Source organism: Pleurodeles waltl, chromosome 2_1 (genome assembly GCF_031143425.1).
Source record: "Pleurodeles waltl isolate 20211129_DDA chromosome 2_1, aPleWal1.hap1.20221129, whole genome shotgun sequence".
Lineage (NCBI taxonomy): Eukaryota > Metazoa > Chordata > Amphibia > Caudata > Salamandridae > Pleurodeles > Pleurodeles waltl.
The window spans coordinates 220,667,676-220,693,121 of NC_090438.1; positions in this window are offsets into that span (position 1 = coordinate 220,667,676).

The window sequence follows — 25,446 nt, forward strand, 5'->3', positions numbered from 1 at the left end:
ACTGCTGCAGGCTTTTAGACTGGGTCAGGGTGTGGTCCCTTTCCAGGGCCTTCTAGAAGCTTTCCCTGCAGCATGCCTGGGTGTGGTTGGTGGGCTGGGCTAATACTCTATAAAAGAGAGCCAGCCCAGCTCCACTTGCTCACTATTCAGAGGTCCCGGTGAAGAGCAGAAGCAACTTCCTGAGCTCCGGTTCCGGCGGCCTACTTTGATTCTCCAGGCTTTGCCCTTTTTTCACTTCCATTGAAGATCCTAGATCAAGGCAGTAAGACGGAGGTCGTGCTGGGCCCCCAACCCCGTTATCGAAAACTCTCTAGTTCTTGGGCCTAATCTTTGTATGATAATCTAAAGTACTTGTGTACGTGTGAATGTGCGCTTGGTAGTTTCGTGGCATTTGCATGCTGACATTCAAATCGGCAAGACCCGCGATTCGTTTTCTTGTGTGTTAACTCTTGATATTCATTGTGCGCTACCATTTTATGGCATTTACAAAGGTAGCATTCGAATCGGCAAGACGCGCAATTCTTTTCTCGTGCTTAATTCGTGATATTCATTGTGCGCTACCATTCCTAGGCAGTGACATGGTGGCATTCGAATCGGCAAGACGCGCAATTCGTTTTCTTGTGTGTTAACTCTTGATATTCATTGTGTGCAACCATTTTATGGCATTTACAAAGGTAGCATTCGAATCGGCAAGACGCGCGATTCTTTTCTCGTGCTTAATTCTTGATATTCATTGTGCGTTACCATTCCTAGGCAGTTACATGGTGGCATTCGAATCGGCAAGACACGCAAATCTTTCCTTGTGCCTAATTCATGTTATTCATTGTGCGCTGCCATTCCTTGGAAATTACATGGTGGCATTCGAATCGGCAAGACGCGCAATTCTTTCCTTGTGTTTAATTCATGTTATTCATTGTGCGCTACCATTCCTTTGCAGTTACATGGTGGCATTCGAATCGGCAAGACGCGCGATTCATTCTCTTGTACTTTAACCCTTGATATTCATTTTGCGCTACCATTCCTTGATATTTACAGGGTGGCATTCGAATCGGCAAGACACGCGATTTAGGGCCAGATGTACGAAAGGATTTTACCCATTCTGTGTCTATGGGAAAAAGCTTTTGTACATATGGCCCTTACTTGGTGGCTTTTGAGTTGGCAAGTCGCGTGATTTATTTCTCGAGTCTAATTTGTGTTATTCATGGTGCACAATCAGCCTATGGTATTTTTATTACCTATGTAAAGATCTGCAATGTGCAGAAGTCATGTTCCAGCAATTTGAGAGAACAAAAGAACAAGGTTTTCTAAATGTAATGTTGTGTGTTCCTAATATGTTTCTCGAACACAATTCATATGATGGTTTAGAAATCACTCAGATTCTTTCCTGACCCTCATGTAAATGATAATTCTTGAATTTGAAAAATGCATTTAACCTTTCTTGATTTCCTCACAGGTATCCAGTCATCTTGAAACCTAATCATTTTAAGTCTATGCTTAGGTTGTCCATGTTTTCAGAATGACAATGCTTAGAGTCATAGCCTAGTATTGATATTCGTATGATGTAATTTTGATATTGTGTGTTTTAACCTTCTTGCTTCCTACAGGTCTCCTTCCCAGCTGTTCCCTTCCTAATCCCCTTTTCCCCACTTGGACTCTCTTAGACTCTGTGACAATCCTAATCAGAGTATTGGAGCTGTCTTGTGGTGGAAGTGTTGGGAGCGTGCACAGACCCCGAGGATCTGGTGACTCTGACAAAAGTGGTTTCTATTGTATTGTTTCATCATACTACTCTATGTTGGAAGGGTCAAGGCAGACAGATAACACATTTGCCGTATCGTCATGGGGCATAGATCGTGAACCTGTCCCTTGTGTGGGCCATAGATATAAGCAGGGTCGGGCCTGGGTGCAAACAATATGTGTACAGGGTTAAATCGTATTCATGTGTAAGTGTCTGGTCTTACATAAATAGCATCTCTATGGTTTGGTATCATGGTAATAACTCCAGGGCTTGAGGGCTGAGGATGTATCAGTGGCTCATGAACAGACAGTGGTGGTAAACAAGTTCTTAATCTTAATATAGAGTGTGGAGTCGGCGGTGGATTAGAAATAACTTCTAAGGCATTGTCGCATTATCCTGCATCATTCTGAAAGACTAGGAACTAGTGACCGGTGGGTTCACAACAGCAGCATGAGGCATAAACTTGACCCTTGCATAAACAGTGGATCTCAGCTGAGTCTGGCCTGGTAACAGGTGGTGTGTGTCTGGGAATTGAGCTAGAGATGCATGAGCTCAGCGGCGGGTCAGAGATAGGAACCATTGCATTATTGCATCATAATGATTGGTGTCAAAGGAGTGGGAACTAATAAGCAGTACATTTATAACAGCAATAAGGGGCATAGGTCACAGGGACAGTGGTCATCAGCTAATTCTAATCTAGCAGCAGAGGGTGCGTGCACCATAAGTAAGGCTAAGGATAACTTGCATTGTGTCATTACGTTGTGTAACCTTGTGTAATAGGAGTTAGGGCAGTTTAACTATTCAATAATAACATTATTGGCGCCTAGAGGGAATTTGTGGATACAAAAATACCGAAATACAAAAATACAGAAATACAGTGTCCAGGCAGGTACTCATCTGTCCGGTAGGTTGACGGCGGCCATTCTACAACGCTCTTGTTGTTGTCTCATGTAGTCTCGTATAGTCCCTGTGACAGTTCATTGACTCAGAGGGGTTCAGGAGTCGGTTTCAGGGGTGAGCTGGATTTATCTCTTTCTGAGAGTTGAGTGTGGAGTGCCATCGCATGTAGGACCTGACCCCTGTCGTCATATGCCTTGGTTAGTCTCTCCAGGTCCCTACCTCTAGGGCAGTTGTTGGGGTCATACCGTTCCATGCCTCCCCTCTCTGGTCCTACGGGAGTAATATAGCCATTGTCTCCCAGATTGTCCTGTGGTCGGGTCAGGGTGGAGGGATCCTTGGGTTGGTGTTGGAAGGAGTCCAGAAAAAATATCAGGTCCTCGGGGTTGTAGAAGTCTTTGGATTCTCCGTTTTTGGTGACCCACATTCTCCCTGGATCAAAGAGGCTGTATTTCATCTCTAGTTGGTGGAGTCTGGGTCTTAAAGCCAGGAAGGCCTTCCTGCATTCGTTGGTGTCTTTAGAGTAGTCGGCCGTTATACGTACTTCGTATTTGTCCATCCAGAAGAGTCCGTGGTTGCGTGCTACTTGAAGAAGTTGGCGCGTCTGGATATGGCGTAGTAGGCATGCAATGATCGGACGAGGTCTTACGGCTCCGTCGGGAATTTTGGGCCCACTCTATGTGCTCTCTGGAATTCCAATGGAGGGTCAAAAGTCAAGGAAGGCAACTTGGGTAGAGCAGAGCTAAGGAAGGCCTGTACATCTGAGCCCTCTTCGTTTTCTGGGATTACGAAGAGGCAGATGTTATCTCTTCTGCTTCTATCTTCCAATTCTGTTATTTTGCTCCGAAGATAGAGGAGGTCCTGGTCTCTGCCCTGGATTGTGGTCATTTGGGTTTCCAGGGTCCCCACACGGTGGTCCAGCCCCATCACCTGGGATTGAAAGCTTGCAATATCTGACCGTATAGATTTGGTCTCCAGGGTCAGAGAGGATATAGAAGCGTCCATCCCCTCTATCCGACGGCTGACGGCGGTGATCTCTTGTAGTATCCGTTCCATGGTTGTGGACTGGTCTTTGTCAGTCATCGTGGGGGGCTGGGTTAGGGTGAGGCCGCATGGGGTCCCACTCGTAGGGAGGTAGGGCGTTTGTGTTGGAGTGCTTCTGAGAATAACAGTTGTCGTGCCGGTTTGTCTATATGTTTTTGTCCTGACTTGCCTTCGGGCATCTCAGTGCCAGCCTTTGGGAGAGGCCTTGTTGAATCTGGGATCCTTTTTTCCCTTCACTTCCATCTTTCTCGGTGGCTGGTAGGGATGGTAATGCGTGGGTCAATCTGCCAGTCTGTGCCTAACCTCTCCTGCTTATGACGGTGGGTTGATCTTGTCACCGTATAGCTGCTCGTTTTGCGTTGTTCATTTGTTTAGTTTTTTTGGGCTAGTAGAGGCTGTTGGGGAGAGGGCGGGTGACCGTGCCCTGACTTTGCCCTCCTCTGTGTGACATCCGGGACCGTGTGTCCAAAGGTATATTTATCTGGGGGTCATTTCCCTATTTTTTTTTGATCCGGTCCGAGGGGCTGCCCGGGGTCCGCTGTGGGTGATTTAGAGGACCGCTGCTGAGTCCTTTAGGAGGGGTCGGGTGATTGTTCGATGGGATAACTTTCCTTTCCAGCGAGTCAGTCGAGAGTCGTCATCTACTCCCGTTCCTAGGTTCTCAGTTTCCTCTGTGGCGTGCTTACTTTGCTGCTTCTGCTCGGTCCTGTGTGGCCACGGGCTGAAAGCGTTGGCGGCTGGTCTGTGCCCATAGTTTCTAATGCTGTCGGGGGTCAACTGGCAGGCGCTTTGCTCTGGTTTCAGAAAGCCTTGGGTAAGTTAGCTGGCCCAGTTCCTGTTGGCAGGTGAGTCTCTCCCAGTGACGGTATGAGGGCCTTTGTGGTTATTCTGGTGGCTTAGTAGCCGGAAAGGGTAGATGGTATTGGGCTATGTTGGTACCTCAGTGCCTCGAGTCCTCCTGAGAGAGCGGACCCTCTTCCCCCTCCGGTCATTGGGCTTTATCCTCAGAGGATGGAGAATGTATCGAAGGAAAAAGGGGTCCGGTGTCCCGGCGGGTGTCACCGCATTGCTGGCCTTGGGGTATAGCAGTAGGAATGCGTGGAGTGAGATCTCCTTTGCTGGCAAGTCAGTCCGTTCCAGCCTCTAAGTTACAGCTCTGCTCCCGGACTAGGTCCTTATTTTCCAGGAATGCAGCGGTTCTTTGGGCCGTAACCCCTGGGGTTTGGATGGAGTGAGATCGGGGCTCCTTGCGCTTTAGAGAGCCTAGGAGGATAGTATGACCCCGCCTGCCCCAGTCGCGGGGTCCCCGCGGTTCTATCGGGGTTGCTGCCGAAGTCTGTTCCCTTAGGTTGGGGAAGGAAGGGGCAGGAGGGAGAGAAGTACCACATCTCACCGGTCAGCGCAGCGGTACCGACTCAAAGCGCTGGAGTGCACAACTCGTTGTTCACTGTCTCCGTTCTGTTCCGACGGACCAAGTTGTTCTGGCCTCAGGGGATGCGGCTCCGCCCCCGGACAGGGCCTTCCTTGATAAGGCGCATTGCGGTCCTCCCCATCGCCGTTTCTGAGGTTCCCTGATATGGGCCAGTTCCCGGTGTGTTGAGGAACCCTCCGGAGGGTTTGTAGTATTGTTTACGGCGGTCACACGTCCCTCGACGCCCCCTCGAGTCTGACGCGGCTCGGAGCTCCCAAATTAGGCGGCCATCTTCTTTCGTGGCCTGGCCATGCCCCTGTGTGTTTTCCTTATGTAGTTGTGGCTGATTTTTCTTTCAAACCACACACTGTTTTAATGCTGCCAAGGGTGTTTGCATTTCCTTTTTTCTCATTCTTCTGAGTTATCTCTTGTATTTTAAATCCTTCCCAATGGACCTGTAAGGGTTATGGAACCCAAAGCTCCTAGAAAGGGCCTGACATGAGGCAGCAAACCCGACTTTTGTGGGTAAGCTCTATTTTCACTATTTAAATCCCTTCAATGTTTCATGGTGTTGAGGTATATGGGGGCTTAGAGGGGCTTCCCGAATTTTACTAACTTCCAGGTACTAGTAATGCTGGCTGGTACCAAGAAATCTCAAACATGGGGGCCATTTGTAATGTAATTTTCCGAGTCTGTTGGGTGAGACCTAGCAATGACATATATATTACCAAGTTTACACGTATCCTCTAGTAATCCCTACTATTTCTTTTACTCTCTGAAGTGATATGAGGACCACTGGATGGTTTTGCATATTTTAAAATGTATCCTATTTTCATTTTGGTTTGTTTTTTAGCACTTATTTTGGCAGAAGGTTCATAATAGGTCCTGCAGAATGCCACAATACCTTTGTTGAGGTTTATAGGCAGAAACACATCAACCTCCTTTGAGATTTGTACAGACAGGCCCAAAATCTTCCTTTCTCACCATGGTTTTTAATCCTGGCACAGGGATGCACCAATAAAAATAAGAATGTACTCTGTAGCTAGTTTTATTCCACTTTGTTTCTTTGTTCTCACTCTGCCCCCCTCACCACACCCTGTTCATTAATAGAAGATTAGTATACCTCTAAAACATCCACAGATCTCCCTCCTCCTAGGGAGGGGTTTGTAGCCCACGCTGTGACTAGGTTTCATCGTGTGAGGAGGTTCCCAATGATGCAGCATGCCACCCTGTGGGTGGGTGAGGGAAGTCTTCCTTTAAAGAGTTTCTTTCTTGTTGCTAGGCTCAGCATTGTACTATTTCTTACTTTTTCTATTCTAGTGGTGTGACTGACCCAGGGGGTTCTATAGTGATACATAGCAAAATATGAGTTTAGTCACTTTAATTCCCCTTTTGGTTTACTTTGAAAAATTCAAAACACAGGTCTCTGAGTGACTGCTCAGTAAAGGGCAATGCCTGAACAATGACACACGGCAATTTTTTATGTAATACAGACCTGCCTGCTACACTATTCTGCCCTGTTTTTGAATTTTTGAATTCTCTGGGCAGCAGTGCATCAAAAATTGCAATGTTATTTAGTTGCCAATCATTACTGATTGAAAAACAGACACTAAATAAAAAATCAGTTGTTTCCTTCCCAGATATGTTAACAAAAGATGTTATCAGTCAGACAGTGAGTATCATCCGTGGTACCGCAGAGCATGTCATACTTTGCACAGAAAGATGCAGCATTAGTGAAATAGAACATGGCACTGTTTGAGTAAAAGGTAGCCCTAACTCTGGAAGAAAGCAAAATCAAGGGAGAAAATGCCATCAGAAATATCACAGTGCTTGCAAATCTGATACACTCTCTTTGAGGACAGAACACTCTATCACATTTTAGATGGGGTGCCTTCTTCATCAAGTACACAGGTCAGGATTTTCAGTTTGGCAGACAGGTCACACAATCACAATGCAACATACATCCTGTACACATAATTACAAGTCACATACTATATAATGCACGTTCAATAATATGGATGTGCTCTCCATCAAGTTGTGATAGAGTAAAATGCCAAAAAGAGAATGAAAACAGTCCCAGAGTTTGGCATTGATAGGCATTGATAGGCATCACACAACAATAAATTAAAATGAACATTTTTCAGCAATGTTAAATCACAACAAAGTACCTGATTTAGCATTTGGCTGACATTATTCTGTCCCAGTGCAATGGCGATCCAATTGGCTTTATTACAAGTAATATAGCATATAATACACTTGAAATAAGACTGACGGTGCACCTGTCACATATGTCATGGAGTACACATTTATTACTCTCTAAATCAATCTCATTGTATGTTAGGTCAACATCTGATCATATCTGCATAAAGTGGTTGTAGGAAATTGGGTTATTAGGCCCACAATTTCCCCTTACAGGTAACCAAGTACCCCATTGTAGTGCTTGACTCTCTCAGGGTAGTGACGCAGAGCAGTCCAAGGCCTGCTCAAGGGAGGTGGTGTACGTTAGTAATCATCATTCGCTGGCAGGCAATCACAAAACTCAATAAACAATTGCCCAGTCAGTTCTTTATCTTTAGAAAAAGGAAATGCACATTTATTACACACACAAACACACACACATATATGTGAGGCAATTTGAAAATAGCATAGATGACATTGCATAATCACCTTTGACCCCCTAAATGGTTAAACAAACATTTATGGTAAGTCTGCTGGCTTGCCAAAGGATCTACAAACCACAAGTCAAAAACACCATTATTTCCGGAACATATGCAATAATCAATAATAACAATGTGTAAATGCAATTATTTTTGTTAACAAAACATATGCACCTTGATTAGTAATCATTGTCCACATTATTATATCACTAAAACATGTTTTAAAAGGAACATAACCTGGGTCTGTGTGCTTTTTCCATAAATCCAAATTATAAAAACTGCAATCATGAAAACAGCCTATAGAGAGCATCACTTTCTGATCACATAAAATTTAGCTATAGATTCAGCCTTTAGAGAGTGCTTGATTACATGCATAATATATCTTCAGGTCACATTATATTCAAATATACAACAAGTCCCTAGAGAACACTGCACTCCTAACTGTAGAATAGAAACTCCAACCACTGGGGAGTATTACGAAATTTGAATTAAAATCCTCAATGGTCATAGTTTGCTCGATCCCCTCAAAGATAGGGTCAGTTGTGCAACGTTTAAGCTGGTGGGTGGCTGTCACTTACACAGTCACCCACAAAACTTTTAAGTTTGTTGGTGGTGTCCTTGACATCCTGGGGAAACCACAAGGAAAGAAGAATATTCAAATTAGGAATGCCCCCAAGCAATATGGGTTGCTCCAGTCAGGAGCAGTGAATATTGGATGAGCTGCTCTTCTGCTGTGCTGAGAGAGACGCTGTTTGTTTTTGCTGGTGCACAGCCTTGTGCCACACACCTCTTTTCCTTTTTATCAATTTTTTTTATCCTGGGATGGCTGTTGCACTTGAGCACATAAGCCCCTGGCTTTCCCACTGTCTCCCGTGTGGCAGAATTTCTCTTGCTACCACGGGAGCAGGTAACTCTTTTTTCCCCTTCTGGCTCTGTGTGGGCAGGTTGTGTGCTTGTACTGGTGGCCATCCAGCCCCCAGAGACATGGACACAGGGAGTGGGGGAAGGCCTACCACCTGTGGGATGGAGCTCAACCGTGCTCCCTTTTTTATTCTGGTAGTCTCTGGGGAGATAGTGGCCCCTGCTGGTCTTTAAAGATGAGGGGAGAGGGCCCACACAGGCTGTAGAATCCAAGTGGGTGGCGGAACCCAAAACGCTCAATTGTTGGTAAAAAAATCAAAGGTCACAGACAAAAAAACAGTGATAACTCAGGCCATACAGGGCAGATTCAGATGGTCTGGGGCTCATTTCACTCCTGGCGGTAAGCAGTGGCATCATGACTAGTTTTAAAGGCCTTCTCACCTCCAAAGTGGTGCAATCCACTTGGAGATTATTCTCCTGGGCTCCTGGCTCCCTGTGCCACCCTTCTTCCTTGTCTTTTTCTCTAGGTGCAGATGTCCAGGGCTTTCCCCTAACTAGCCCTCAGGTGCTGTAATGGGGGGCAGCCTCGCTAGCCCTGGGGGAGAGCCACTGGTCCTGGGGTGAACTTAGTCCTTTTTTAGGCATTGAGGGGTTTCTCACTACAGTTGTCCAAGGTATCCCCAGGGTCCAACAGCGAGGAGCAGAAGAACACCAACCAAGAGAGAGTCTCCCCCCTGTGTGAGACTATTTGAGTTTGAAGATTCTAGAAGCCAGGCAATCAGGGTCAATCCTAGATGCCACATCACCTCTCCACTCCTGTTCCAACCCTCCTGAAGAGCATTCTGAGAGAGTTTAACAGGGCATCATCCAGAAGTCACTGGTCACATCTTTTCCTGGGGTCTCAGCTTCTCCCCTCGCTGACACATTGCCGGGGGCCAGTTTCCACCAAAAGTTCAAAGAAGAGCCCCTTCATGTGCTGGCTTCAGTTGTCCTGGCTTCCTCCTTTGTTTAGTGCACCTGTGCAGTCCCCAGCACTAGTGCAGTGTGACAGATAATTAACAGAGGCAGAATTTGTATCCCCACCTTTCCTTCCTCAGTAGCTGAGGGAAGCACTGTTAAGGACTCCTTATGTGTGAGGTGGCCTTAGTTCCTGGTGCTGGAGAGAAAAGTAATTAACTTGGCATGCAGGCTGCCAAAAGGCCTGGGCTATGATCCTAGAGCTGAGCCAGGAAAATATGACAATTCTGGTTGACCCACATATAGCACAGATATCCTCTCAGAACTCATAAATTTGATTTTCTAGCATCAGCGCCACCCTAAGGCAGTTTTCCCATTATGTTTATAATAAAAGTATCACTACAGACAAAACAGAAAACACAAAGGCCCATATTTATACTTTTTGACGCAAAACTGCGCCGGCGCAGTTTTGCGTCAAAAATAGTACCGCCGGCTAACGCCATTTTGGTGTGCTGTGCGGGCGTCATATTTATACTTTGATGCACGGCGGGGAAAACAACAGGTGGGAGTCATTATTTTTGACGCACACCGCGGATTCAAGTCGTAAAGGAAAACAACGTTAACGCGGCAGAAATGACTGTGGGTCGATTTTTGACACCGCAAACCGGATATGCGCTGTTTTTTTTTTTACACAATAGCGTAAAAAAAAACAGCGAACACAGTCATTTCACCAGAGGAGAGCCAAAATCGATCCCAGATGCCACTACAGACCCCAGGAAGATGACAGCAGCCCAGGAACCAGCCAGGATGTCCCACATAAGAACCAGGACACTTTTAAGAAGAAAAGAAAGTGTCACTTTAGTGCAGAGGAGCAGTAAATTCTGGTGAAAGAGGTGACAGAACACCAGCACCAACTGTTTGTCACGTCAAAGTCGCCAATCAGTAGGAGAGAGGCTATATGGCAACAAATTGTCGACAAGATTAACAGTGTGGCTGAAGTACGCAGAACAGTCATTGAGTGCAAGAAACGCTGGCATGACTGCAAGCACAGGACCAAGGAGAAGATGGCCAGGAACAGGAAGGCAGCACTGCAGACTGGAGCGGGGAGTCCAGCACACCAGGATGCCCTGGACCACATGGAGGAGATGGTCGCAGCCGTCATCCCTGAAGAGATCGTCACAGGGATTCAAGGACAGGACAGCGCAGACTACCAGGAGACAACGCACATGCAGGGTAAGTCGCATGGGGAATTAAAATGCAATAATGTCAACTGTGAGCGGGGGGGGTTCTGACCACTAAATGCATGGAAGTCATCTAATACATGGAGTGGCATGGGTAAAGGGGCACGGCAGGGGGGCATGGCCCGTTCTGAGAAGACCTGGGGCACACCATTACACAACACCAACAACAGTCCCATGGGGGCATGCTGTCATGGAGGCAAGGAGGGAAGGCCACTACGTCAAACTGACATCCCGGCACACGTCAGCTGACATACCCCCTACATTAACTAGGGCCCTATTAACAACCTCTAGCCATACCGACAACTGGAATGTAACTGCGACAACAGTTGCCACTACCACCTCTGCTCTGTGTGTAGCTCAAGTAGCCAATGGCAGTAACCTCCCCATGGATCATACACACCTAAATTAGGGGGTGAGGATGACAACTGCAACAATCCCCAGAAACAAGACAAAGGCCCCAGTACTCTCAAATGTCAATGCCCATAGTTGTCGCAAACATCAGCCAATGTAAACAACAATAGAAGCTACACAGCACTAAGGACACACCCATGCTGCATATGACAGGGTCCATCCTGTGCCTGGGTAACAATACAACATCCCAAATGTCATACTGCTCAGACAACAGCATTGAGGAGGGGACACATGTAACTGGTCACTGAAATACACCTGCACAGTCAGAGGAGGAAATAGGACACTGATACGATTATCAGGGCAATCCAATGTAACACACATTCCCCAACATCAGCAGGACACATTACCAATGTCAACATCCATATCGGATCTTAACATTGCCATGCATAGGATATGCCACATGTCAATTACATTTAGGTGGATGTGAAAGATCAGAGATTGGGGCAGGTCCAGATTGTTAAGTGTTCTGCCAGGGCCATCAAAACACCAACAGCCAGTGAAAGGTCTCACCATGAGAATGGATGTACACGGAGGGTTGAGTAGGAAAAGAAGCTGGCAATTCTCTATTTGGCATAAACCAACACCTAGAGGCAATGAGGCTGACAAGTCTGATAACTCAATAAAATACATGTCACACATAGGTGGGCCATAGGCCTGGAAGAATGCCCATCTGAAGGACTGGAGAAATTAACACAAAACACGATCACAAAGTGAATTCATCAAAAGGCAGGCACGTCACATCAAAATTGCCACAACACAGACACACTAATTGAACCCTGTTTCATTGCAGAGGAAGATGGATCTCCTGCCGATATGCCTGCCCCCAAATTTCCCTGATGACATGGATGACGAGCCGATAAACATTCCCCAGGAGACTATCCAAAAGGTCCTTGAAACCCTCCAGACCCCACCTTCAGTCACAAGGAGGAGCACAGAACCAGCAGCCATCAGAGAGGATGCACCCACCACCCCAATTGTAAGACCTGCCAGCTCCAATACAGCTGAGGACTCAGACGACACTGGCACCAGCTTTGAGAGAACTGTAGTTGGAGTACAGCGGGAGCTGGCCAAGGAGGTGCGCGTGGGGATGCAAACTATGGCAGCCAGCCTTGAGGGGGTGCGTTTGTGCATGATGTCATCTGCAGATCAGGCAGCAGCTATGCAAGCCCTAACATCCATACTGCAAGGACTACAAGAAACTGTCAAGGAATTCACCACTGCAGTAAGGGAGTTGCCACAACACCTCGCACCCCAAACCTTCCACTGCATGCACGAATGCAATCATGACTCCCTCAGGGCCAACCTGGCTGCCTACCATTGTGATGTGGCTACTATTCTCAAGAACCAGCAGGCCCTCCTTGCTGCAGTACTGTCCTTAAGACCTTCACATGGAGCAGCGTCTGGGATGTCTGACTCCACGCCTTCTAACACTGAGGTGTGTGTTGCCCCTTCACAACCAACAACAAGGACAAAGCAGGCAACACACACATCAGAAGAAGAAGACATGGAACAGATCACATTCACAAGGAAAATGACCCGGAAGCACTAGTCCCTGCCACATGGCCCTCATTTACCAAGGTCCTGCGCATTGTAACTTGCCAGTCTTGCAACAACTTTACTTGAGCACTGTTCTGCATACCACTGTATATCTTGTCACCCAGCCCAGTGATTGTCTCTCTCCTACTCATTGCCAAATCCTGTCCCTCTGCACTGTCTGAAACATCATCCCCAACATGTCAAAAGCATTTCCGTAACCCATTGTGTTGGATCCCAATTTAAGATGTCACTATAATGGACTCACAATCATGGACAATGTACAGATAGCACTACAGCTCGTTTCAATAAATAGCACTTACACAACAAATCTGTCTCTGGGTGTTAGAAATGGGGTTTCTGGTTGGCTAGGGTATGCACCTCAGCCAGGCAGAACTTACCCACTCTAGTCAGGGCAAGGCAGTTACACGTCCAAGATAACCTCTGCTCACCCCCTTGGTAGCTTGGCACGAGCAGTCAGGCTTAACCCGGAGGCAATGCGTAAAGCGTTTGCACAACACACACATACATGTGACGCAATATCCCCACCACAAAGGAAACACAACACCAGATTATATGAAAATATACTGTATTGTACACAACGTAATTATTAGACCAACATCACATAACAGTACTATCCTGCTACCTTAGCAGTTGTCAGAACGTTATACATTAGTTACTCTGCAAACTAGCAGTAGTCACACATAACACACAGGTTACTCAATATTCTGCAACATAAGCAGTAGTCAGGAAACATGTTATCACATTAGCACACTTGTCACAAGAATATCATACAACGCCCTTAGTAGGAACATTAGAAAATCTATGGCAAGTTAAGCAAACATACTAGCAAGTCATGCCCATAAAAGGAACATGTGCACACATATGTAAAAGCATAAAAATACAGGTAGGCAATACATCATAATTAATAAAGTCTGTAGCAAGAACTTCCATTATGGGTATATTGGCCCTTTTAAAAGTACCTGGGAATGATGAAGCAGGCACCTTCCGTGCCTGAAACGACTAACGGGGACCCCGGCGCTCTTCTGCGCAAAACGGGGGCCTCCCTAGACTTGGCAGATAGAGAGGGGCGGCACGCACCCTCTCTGATTCCTTGCCGGGCCCCTTCTGGGACCCGGGATCATTGGGAGCCCCCCGGGCCTCCACCGGCCCTCTCCAGGGGGGGCCCAAGTCAGGGAAATCCTTGCAGGTGGAGGGGGGCGCCTCGCGCTCCCCCCTCTCAGAAACGCGGGCCCCTCCGGGGACCTGCTAACCCCTGGGGTCTCGCTGGACCTCCGTGGGTCCTGCCACCATGGGAGACCCCGAAGTGGACTAATCCTGGCCCGCGAGGGGGCCAACACGAGCGCTGGGGCCAGGGCGAGCCTCCAGTGAGGCTGCTGCCCGGCGCTGGATAGCAGGAGAATCCTCCGGGACCCCTGCGTGTGAGGGAGAGGCGTCCTCCTCTCCCTCGACGTCGCGGCCCAAGGTGGGGCCTGCTGGTGCCCCGGGGGCGCTCCAAAAAGCGCGCGTCCCCCGGGGGCACGATAGGAGCGTGCTAGCTCCTTCCTTTGCTTCAGAGAGTGCCCCGGGGGTACTAGAGACAGCGCGAACCTCGCGCTCGGAGGCAGATGCTCTGCCCGGGCTGCGGCGGTGATTTAATCCCAGAAAAGGCGCCGTAAAGAGCGCAAAGACACATAGAGGCTCCCGGGCTGCGGCGATGATTTCCCTGGGCAAAAGAAAGGCGCTTTTCAAAGCGCTGAGACACCTCAGCAGCCCCGGTTGCGGCGGTGATCCTTTTCAAGCGCTTTTCACAGCGCTAGGGCAATTATGCAGCCTGGGCTGCGGCGGTGATCTTCTTTTAGCAAAAGAAAAGCGCTTTCAAAGCGCAATGGCACATCAGCAGCCTCAGCCATTAAAAGAATGCCTTGTTCCTGGTTAAATCATTCTGCGCAAAGGTTTGAGGGATGTTCCAGGGGTCAGAGGCCACAGCACCCTGCCCCTGGGAACAACTAAACAAGAAGGAGCACAGGGCTGGTGGGTCCAGCTACAGGCCAGCACAAGGGGTGCAGATGGTGGCAGTTCCTCCTAGTGACCAGGCAGGTCACAGGTCAGCACAGCAGCAGCAGTCCATGGCGGTTTCCTGGTGAGTCCATTCATCAGCGTTCTGTGTCCAGTTTCAAGTTCCAAGAATGTTCAAATTGTGGGGAAAATTCCCCTGTACTTATAGTCCTGTTTTACAGTGTTTTACAATGATAGGGAGAGGAGGTTCCAGCCAGTTACAACTGGTTCTGGGAGTGCCCCCTCTCTCCTTTCAGTACAGGCTCCAAACATCAGTGGGGGGTTAACGACCCTATTGTGTGATGCCAGGGCACAGCCTTTACAAATGTAGGTGTGCCCCGCCTCTCCCTTCTCTCAGCCCAGGAAGACTATTCAGTATGTAGATGCACCTCAGTGACACCTCCACCCTCCCTGTGTACAGGCTGTCTGAAAAGTATGCACAAAGCCCCAACTGTCACTCTGCCCAGACGTGGATTGGAGTCAAGCTGCAAAACACCAGAATCATAAGCACAGATAAATGCGCACTTTCTAGAAGTGCCATTTCTGTGATAGTAATAAAAAATACACCCACACCAGTAAGCAGTATTTATTATCCCCATCACAACCATACCAAACACGCCTACGCTACCCCTCATAAATCAGACAATACCCTTTACACATAAGGCAGGGCATTTCTAATGCAATCCTATGAGAAGGCAGCACTCACAGCAGTGAGACACCAAGTTAGGCTGTTTGTCACTACCAGGACAGGCCATGCAATATGGCACATGTCCTGCCTTTCTACATACATGGCACCCTGCCCATAGGGCTAGCTAGGGCGTACTTTAGGGGTGACTTACATGTAGTAAAAGGGGAGTTCTGGGCCTGGCAAGTAAATTTAGATGCCAGGTCCTGTGGCAGAAAACTGCGCACACAGGCCCTGCGCTAGCAGGCCTGAGACAGGTTTGAAAGTCTACTTCAGTGGGTGGCGCAAGCAGCGCAAGCAGCGCTGCAGGCCCACTAGTAGTATTTAATTTACAGGCCCTGGGTATAGAGATACCACTGTACAAGGGACTTATAGGTAAATTAAATATGCCAATTAGGTATAAGCCAATCATACCAACATTAGATGGGAGAGCACCTGCACTTTAGCACTGGTCAGCAGTGATAAAGTGCTCAGAGTCCTAGAGCCAACAGCGAGAGGTCAGAAAAACCAGGAGGAAGGAGGCAAAAAGACTAGGGATGACCATGCGTATGGCCAAAAGTCCAACACAACCCCCTACCAGCCAAAATCCAGGGGAGAACAATCAATACCTTGATGTACTTTCCTGATTGGGGCGATAGAACAAGGACCCAGGCCCACAACAGCAGGGGCATGTTCCAGTTCTACGCCTTCCTGACTCCACTGGGATCTCTCTGTCAATGCGTCCCAGGCAGCCTAGACTAACCCACGGGGATTCTCTAGCTGCCAATGGCCAGAACCAGGCCCCAGGCCATCTAGGAGCCTCTGGTCTCTGAAACATAATGAGTGGGGGGTGGTAGCCCCAGGTGCAAAGCAACCTGTCTCCACTCCATTTCCGATCAGTTCAGGGGCTCTACCCTGCCACTGATCCACCAACCTAGGGTCCGCACCCATAGGTTCTACAGGGGCTAGAGGCGAGGCTCTCCTCCCTCTACCCCTCCTTCTAGGATCCCGCCCTCCTCTCCTAGGAGGGATATCACCAGAATCCACACTTGCCAGGGTGCTGGGTACAGCAGCCCTGCACAACTTTCTCGCCAGCCCAGGATCACTACCTGGCGACTGTCCACCCAACCTAGGGACGACACCCTTGGGTTGCACCGGGGTCCGGGGCGGGCTTCCCCCTCCCTGAACCCCACTTCCAGAGTCCTGCGTCTCCCCACCTCGGGAGAAGCCACCAGAAGTTTCACACGGGGGGTGAGCACACTAACCGCCCCCCCAACCAGATCAGAGTTTACCCCCTGAACCTGTCTATCTAGTCCAGGGACGACACCCTTAGACTGGACCATTGCCCAGCGAACCAGGACTTCCTTGGGAGCACACCTACCCCCTACCAGATCAGAGTTTACCCCCTGAATATGGCAATCCAACCCAGAGTCACTACCCTGCGGTTGAACCACTGCCTGGCGCACCAGGACTTTCTTGGGAGCACACCTACTCCCCATCAGGTCAGAGTTTACCCCCTGAGCCTGATCATCCAACCCAGAGTCACCACCCTGCGGTTGAATCCTTGCCTGGCGCACCAGGACTTCCTGGGGGGCACACCTACCCCCCACCAGGGAAACACTTTCCCCAAGGGCCACACAAGAGTCTGGCTGGCGCAGGTCTCCTGATCTCTGCCCATCTGACAGAGTCTGGATTCCCCCCAGCCCAGAAATGGTCTCACCAAGGTCATTCCTGGGGGGCTCTGCTCTCAGAGCTGACCGCTGACCCTCCAGGTTCTCCACTGGGGCCCGCAGCCCCCTCTCAACCCTATGCCTGGATTTCCGCCTCCTCCGCTGTAGAGCGAGACTACCAGACACCAGGACCGGCGGAACGCTATCACCAGCCACCCGCCTAAGTCCTAATGACAAAATGGGATCCTTCTGAACAGCTGGCCCTACGGCACAGGTTAGGCTCACCTCCTGGCGTTCACTCATGGAACCTTCAGGGGCCTGGGGCGGTATCTTGGGCACCTTGGGCCTCAGCCCAGCCCCATTCCCTCTCCTCAGAGACGGGACATGGGGTCCCTCACCCATCCCAGTCCACTGGGACCTACCTGAGACACTCCATTCCTTTCCCACCACACCTTGTTGGGAAACACCTAGACCACTCTCATTAGGAACACCCCCTAATGTCACACCAGACCCTCTGGTACGCAACCAGAAGTCTGCCTCCTTTGCAAGCTCCCTGGGGTCAGAGAGCTCACACACTGACAAGTTTTGGCGTAACTCTGAAAAACAACAACGAAACAGGTGCTCTCTGAGAATCAGATTAAACAGCCCTTCAAAATTGTTTACTGTGCTACCCTTCACCCATCCATCTAGTGCAATGCAGCAATCCTCCACAAACTCCTCCCAAGACTGGTGGGACAGTTTCTTACCACCCCTAAACCTTTTTCTGTATTCCTCAGGGGAAAAACCAAACTTCACAATCAGTGCGTTCTTCACAGCGGAGTACCCCTCCCTGTCACTCTCTTCTAGAGTCAGTAGGGCATCCCTCCCCTCCTCAGGAATAAAACTCCCTAGGCCATTTCCCCAATCCTTCTCAGGGATCCTGCGCTCTACCAGAGCCCTCTCATATTCCTTTAACCACTGACGTATGTCACCCCCCTCTTGGAACCTAGGTACCAGATCTATGGGTATGTGAGGAACATCTTTGCTACAGCACTGTACATTGCTGCCACCACTGGACTCCACCTGCAGCGCTGGTGAGTCCAGAACCTTCAGACTGTGCTCTAGAGCGAGTCTTTCTCTGGCAAAGGCCCTCTCTGCCTCTGCCATTCTCTCCTGTACTAAGGCCTTCTCTACCTCAGCCCTTCTCTCCTCAACAGCTAGGCGCGCTAACTGCAACTTCAGGTCCCTCTCTTCCCGCCTATCTCTTAGCTCATCAGGCGTCAAGGAATGAGAGGTAGCCCTGCTTCTTACACTGGACCCAGCAAGGGACTCCCTATCACTGGGGCCTTCCCTGTCAACTGGCGTCCCCAACCGGTCATTCTCACCCTTCTGATCAGTCTCTCTACCACTCTCTAGGGATGAGGTCTGGGAGCCCTCCCATTGGGAACCCTCGCTACACTCAGGATCCTCTGGGTACCCCCTACGCACACTCCCTCTCTGGGTAAATGTCACAAACCTTTCAAAGAAATTCAGAGATCTCCTGAGGTCCCCTTCTACAGGCAGCCCTCACTCTCTCTACAGAACCCCTCTAATTCCCCCTGCGTGTAAAACGGCAGGTCCTCTAATTCAAAGGTAAGCCCCATCTTGAAAAGGTACAATTAACTCAACTGTGACAATCACAATACCCAAGCGTGAGAACTGAAAACAGGAAAAATGACCAAAGAGAGAAAGTTAAGAGAAGCCAAACATGTGATGGTCTAAACGCAATCCTTGTAGTGAAATAATGAGTCACAATGGTATTGTGCAAGCGCAAGTCCTATCCTCACCGCTGACTTCCAATGTTAGAAATGGGGTTTCTGGTTGGCTAGGGTATGCACCTCAGCCAGGCAGAACTTACCCACTCTAGTCATGGCAAGGGAGTTACACGTCCAAGATAACCCCTGCTCACCCCCTTGGTAGCTTGGCACGAGCAGTCAGGCTTAACCCCGAGGCAATGCGTAAAGCGTTTGCACAACACACACATACATGTGACGCAATATCCCCACCACAAAGGAAACACAACACCAGATTATAAGAAAATATACTGTATTGTACACAACGTAATTATTAGACCAACATCACATAACAGTACTATCCTGCTACCTTAGCAGTTGTCAGAACGTTATACATTACTTACTCTGCAAATTAGCAGTAGTCACACATAACACACAGGTTACTCAATATTCTGCAACATAAGCAGTAGTCAGGAAACACGTTATCACATTAGCACACTTGTCACAAGAATATCATACAATGCCCTTAGTAGGAACATTAGAAAATCTATGGCAAGTTAAGCAAACATACTAGCAAGTCATGCCCATAAAAGGAACATGTGCACACATATATAAAAGCATAAAAATACAGGTAGGCAATACATCATAATTAATAAAGTCTGTAGCAAGAACTTCCATTATGGGTATATTGGCCCTTTTAAAAGTACCTGGGAATGATGAAGCAGGCATCTTCCGTGCCTGAAACGACTAACGGGGCCCACGGCGCTCTTCTGCGCAAAACGGGGGCCTCCCTAGACTTGGCAGATAGAGAGGGGCGGCACGCACCCTCTCTGATTCCTTGCCGGGCCCCTTCTGGGACCCGGGATCATTGGGGGGCGCCCCGGGCCTCCACCGGCCCTCTCCAGGGGGGGCCCAAGTCAGGGAAATTCTTGCAGGTGGAGGGGGGCGTCTCGCGCTCCCCCCTCTCAGAAACGCGGGCCCCTCCGGGGACCCGCTAACCCCTGGGGTCTCCCTGGACCTCCGTGGGTCCTGCCACCATGGGAGACCCCGAAGTGGACTAATCCTGGCCCACGAGGGGGCCAACACGAGCGCTGGGGCCAGGGCGAGCCTCCAGTGAGGCTGCCGCCCGGCGCTGGATAGCAGGAGAGTCCTCCGGGACCCCTGCGTGTGAGGGAGAGGCGTCCTCCTCTCCCTCGACGTCGCAGCCCAAGGTGGGGCCGACTGGTGCCCCGGGGGCGCTCCAAAAAGCGCGCGTCCCCCGGGGGCACGATAGGAGCGTGCTAGCTCCTTCCTTTGCTTCAGAGAGTGCCCCGGGGGCACTAGAGACAGCGCGAACCTCGCGCTCGGAGGCAGATGCTCTGCCCGGGCTGCGGCGGTGATTTAATCCCAGAAAAGGCGCCGTAAAGAGCGCAAAGACACATTGAGGCTCCCGGGCTGCGGCGGTGATTTCCCTGGGCAAAAGAAAGGCACTTTTCAAAGCGCTGAGACACCTCAGCAGCCCCGGTTGCGGCGGTGATCCTTTTCAAGCGCTTTTCACAGCGCTAGGGCAATTATGCAGCCTGGGCTGCGGCAGTGATCTTCTTTTAGCAAAAGAAAAGCGCTTTCAAAGCGCAATGGCACATCAGCAGCCTCAGCCATTAAAAGAATGCCTTGTTCCTGGTTAAATCATTCTGCGCAAAGGTTTGAGGGATGTTGCAGGGGTCAGGGGCCACAGCACCCTGCCCCTGGGAACAACTAAACAAGAAGGAGCACAGGGCTGGTGGGCCCAGCTACAGGCCAGCACAAGGGGTGCAGATGGTGGCAGTTCCTCCTAGTGACCAGGCAGGTCACAGGTCAGCACAGCAGCAGCAGTCCATGGCGGTTTCCTGGTGAGTCCATTCATCAGCGTTCTGTGTCCAGTTTCAAGTTCCAAGAATGTTCAAATTGTGGGGAAAATTCCCCTGTACTTATAGTCCTGTTTTACAGTGTTTTACAATGATAGGGAGAGGAGGTTCCAGCCAGTTACAACTGGTTCTGGGAGTGCCCCCTCTCTCCTTTCAGCACAGGCTCCAAACATCAGTGGGGGGTTAACGACCCTATTGTGTGAGGCCAGGGCACAGCCTTTACAAATGTAGGTGTGCCCCGCCTCTCCCTTCTCTCAGCCCAGGAAGACTATTCAGTATGTAGATGCACCTCAGTGACACCTCCACCCTCCCTGTGTACAGGCTGTCTGAAAAGTATGCACAAAGCCCCAACTGTCACTCTGCCCAGACGTGGATTGGAGTCAAGCTGCAAAACACCAGAATCATAAGCACAGATAAATGCGCACTTTCTAGAAGTGCCATTTCTGTGATAGTAATAAAAAATACACCCACACCAGTAAGCAGTATTTATTATCCCCATCACAACCATACCAAACACGCCTACGCTACCCCTCATAAATCAGACAATACCCTTTACACATAAGGCAGGGCATTTCTAATGCAATCCTATGAGAAGGCAGCACTCACAGCAGTGAGACACCAAGTTAGGCTGTTTGTCACTACCAGGACAGGCCATGCAATATGGCACATGTCCTGCCTTTCTACATACATGGCACCCTGCCCATAGGGCTAGCTAGGGCGTACTTTAGGGGTGACTTACATGTAGTAAAAGGGGAGTTCTGGGCCTGGCAAGTAAATTTAGATGCCAGGTCCCTGTGGCAGAAAACTGTGCACACAGGCCCTGCGCTAGCAGGCCTGAGACAGGTTTGAAAGTCTACTTCAGTGGGTGGCGCAAGCAGCGCTGCAGGCCCACTAGTAGTATTTAATTTACAGGCCCTGGGTATAGAGATACCACTGTACAAGGGACTTATAGGTAAATTAAATATGCCAATTAGGTATAAGCCAATCATACCAACTTTAGATGGGAGAGCACCTGCACTTTAGCACTGGTCAGCAGTGATAAAGTGCTCAGAGTCCTAGAGCCAACAGCGAGAGGTCAGAAAAACCAGGAGGAAGGAGGCAAAAAGAATAGGGATGACCATGCGTATGGCCAAAAGTCCAACACAACCCCCTACCAGCCAAAATCCAGGGGAGAACAATCAATACCTTGATGTACTTTCCTGATTGGGGCGATAGAACAAGGACCCAGGCCCACAACAGCAGGGGCATGTTCCAGTTCTACGCCTTCCTGACTCCACTGGGATCTCTCTGTCAATGCGTCCCAGGCAGCCTAGACCAACCCACGGGGATTCTCTAGCTGCCAATGGCCAGAACCAGGCCCCAGGCCATCTAGGAGCCTCTGGTCTCTGAAACCATAATGAGTGGGGGGTGGTAGCCCCAGGTGCAAAGCAACCTGTCTCCACTCCATTTCCGATCAGTTCAGGGGCTCTACCCTGCCACTGATCCACCAACCTAGGGTCCGCACCCATAGGTTCTACAGGGGCTAGAGGCGAGGCTCTCCTCCCTCTACCCCTCCTTCTAGGATCCCGCCCTCCTCTCCTAGGAGGGGTATCACTAGAATCCACACTTGCCAGGGTGCTGGGTACAGCAGCCCTGCACAACTTTCTCGCCAGCCCAGGATCACTACCTGGCGACTGTCCACCCAACCTAGGGACGACACCCTTGGGTTGCACCGGGGTCCGGGGCGGGCTTCCCCCTCCCTGAACCCCACTTCCAGAGTCCTGCGTCTCCCCACCTCGGGAGAAGCCACCAGAAGTTTCACACGGGGGGTGAGCACACTAACCGCCCCCCCAACCAGATCAGAGTTTACCCCCTGAACCTGTCTATCTAGTCCAGGGACGACACCCTTAGACTGGACCATTGCCCAGCGAACCAGGACTTCCTTGGGAGCACACCTACCCCCTACCAGATCAGAGTTTACCCCCTGAATATGGCAATCCAACCCAGAGTCACTACCCTGCGGTTGAACCACTGCCTGGCGCACCAGGACTTTCTTGGGAGCACACCTACTCCCCATCAGGTCAGAGTTTACCCCCTGAGCCTGATCATCCAACCCAGAGTCACCACCCTGCGGTTGAATCCTTGCCTGGCGCACCAGGACTTCCTGGGGGGCACACCTACCCCCCACCAGGGAAACACTTTCCCCAAGGGCCACACAAGAGTCTGGCTGGCGCAGGTCTCCTGACCTCTGCCCATCTGACAGAGTCTGGATTCCCCCAGCCCAGAAATGGTCTCACCAAGGTCATTCCTGGGGGGCTCTGCTCTCAGAGCTGACCGCTGACCCTCCAGGTTATCCACTGGGGCCCGCAGCCCCCTCTCAACCCTATGCCTGGATTTCCGCCTCCTCCGCTGTAGAGCCAGACTACCAGACACCAGGACCGGCGGAACGCTATCACCAGCCACCCGCCTAAGTCCTAATGACAAAATGGGATCCTTCTGAACAGCTGGCCCTACGGCACAGGTTAGGCTCACCTCCTGGCGTTCACTCATGGAACCTTCAGGGGCCTGGGGCGGTATCTTGGGCACCTTGGGCCTCAGCCCAGCCCCATTCCCTCTCCTCAGAGACGGGACATGGGGTCCCTCACCCATCCCAGTCCACTGGGACCTACCTGAGACACTCCATTCCTTTCCCACCACACCTTGTTGGGAAACACCTAGACCACTCTCATTAGGAACACCCCCTAATGTCACACCAGACCCTCTGGTACGCAACCAGAAGTCTGCCTCCTTTGCAAGCTCCCTGGGGTCAGAGAGCTCACACACTGACAAGTGTTGGCGTAACTCTAAAAACAACAACGAAACAGGTGCTCTCTGAGAATCAGATTAAACAGCCCTTCAAAATTGTTTACTGTGCTACCCTTCACCCATCCATCTAGTGCAATGCAGCAATCCTCCACAAACTCCTCCCAAGACTGGTGGGACAGTTTCTTACCACCCCTAAACCTTTTTCTGTATTCCTCAGGGGAAAAAACAAACTTCACAATCATTGCGTTCTTCACAGCGGAGTACCCCTCCCTGTCACTCTCTTCTAGAGTCAGTAGGGCATCCCTCCCCTCCTCAGGAATAAAACTCCCTAGGCCAGTTCCCCAATCCTTCTCAGGGATCCTGCGCTCTACCAGAGCCCTCTCATATTCCTTTAACCACTGACGTATGTCACCCCCCTCTTGGAACCTAGGTACCAGATCTATGGGTATGTGAGGAACATCTTTGCTACAGCACTGTACATTGCTGCCACCACTGGACTCCACCTGCAGCGCTGGTGAGTCCAGAACCTTCAGACTGTGCTCTAGAGCGAGTCTTTCTCTGGCAAAGGCCCTCTCTGCCTCTGCCATTCTCTCCTGTACTAAGGCCTTCTCTACCTCAGCCCTTCTCTCCTCAACAGCTAGGCGCGCTAACTGCAACTTCAGGTCCCTCTCTTCCCGCCTATCTCTTAGCTCATCAGGCGTCAAGGAATGAGAGGTAGCCCTGCTTCTTACACTGGACCCAGCAAGGGACTCCCTATCACTGGGGCCTTCCCTGTCAACTGGCGTCCCCAACCGGTCATTCTCACCCTCCTGATCAGTCTCTCTACCACTCTCTAGGGATGAGGTCTGGGAGCCCTCCCATTGGGAACCCTCGCTACACCCAGGATCCTCTGGGTACCCCCTACGCACACTCCCTCCCTGGGTAAATGTCACAAACCTTTCAAAGAAATTCAGAGATCTCCTGAGATCCCCTTCTACAGGCATCCCTCTCTCTCTACAGAACACCTCTAATTCCCCCTGCGTGTAAAACGGCAGGTCCTCTAAATCAAAGGTAAGCCCCATCTTGAAAAGGTACAATTAACTCAACTGTGACAATCACAATACCCAAGCGTGAGAACTGAAAACAGGAAAAATGACCAAAGAGAGAAAGTTAAGAGAAGCCAAACATGTGATGGTCTAAACGCAATCCTTGTAGTGAAATAATGAGTCACAATGGTATTGTGCAAGCGCAAGTCCTATCCTCACCGCTGACTTCCAATGTTAGAAATGGGGTTTCTGGTTGGCTAGGGTATGCACCTCAGCCAGGCAGAACTTACCCACTCTAGTCAGGGCAAGGGAGTTACACGTCCAAGATAACCCCTGCTCACCCCCTTGGTAGCTTGGCACGAGCAGTCAGGCTTAACCCCGAGGCAATGCGTAAAGCGTTTGCACAACACACACATACATGTGACGCAATATCCCCACCACAAAGGAAACACAACACCAGATTATATGAAAATATACTGTATTGTACACAACGTAATTATTAGACCAACATCACATAACAGTACTATCCTGCTACCTTAGCAGTTGTCAGAACGATATACATTAGTTACTCTGCAAACTAGCAGTAGTCACACATAACACACAGGTTACTCAATATTCTGCAACATAAGCAGTAGTCAGGAAACACGTTATCACATTAGCACACTTGTCACAAGAATATCATACAACGCCCTTAGTAGGAACATTAGAAAATCTATGGCAAGTTAAGCAAACATACTAGCAAGTCATGCCCATAAAAGGAACATGTGCACACATATGTAAAAGCATAAAAATACAGGTAGGCAATACATCATAATTAATAAAGTCTGTAGCAAGAACTTCCATTATGGGTATATTGGCCCT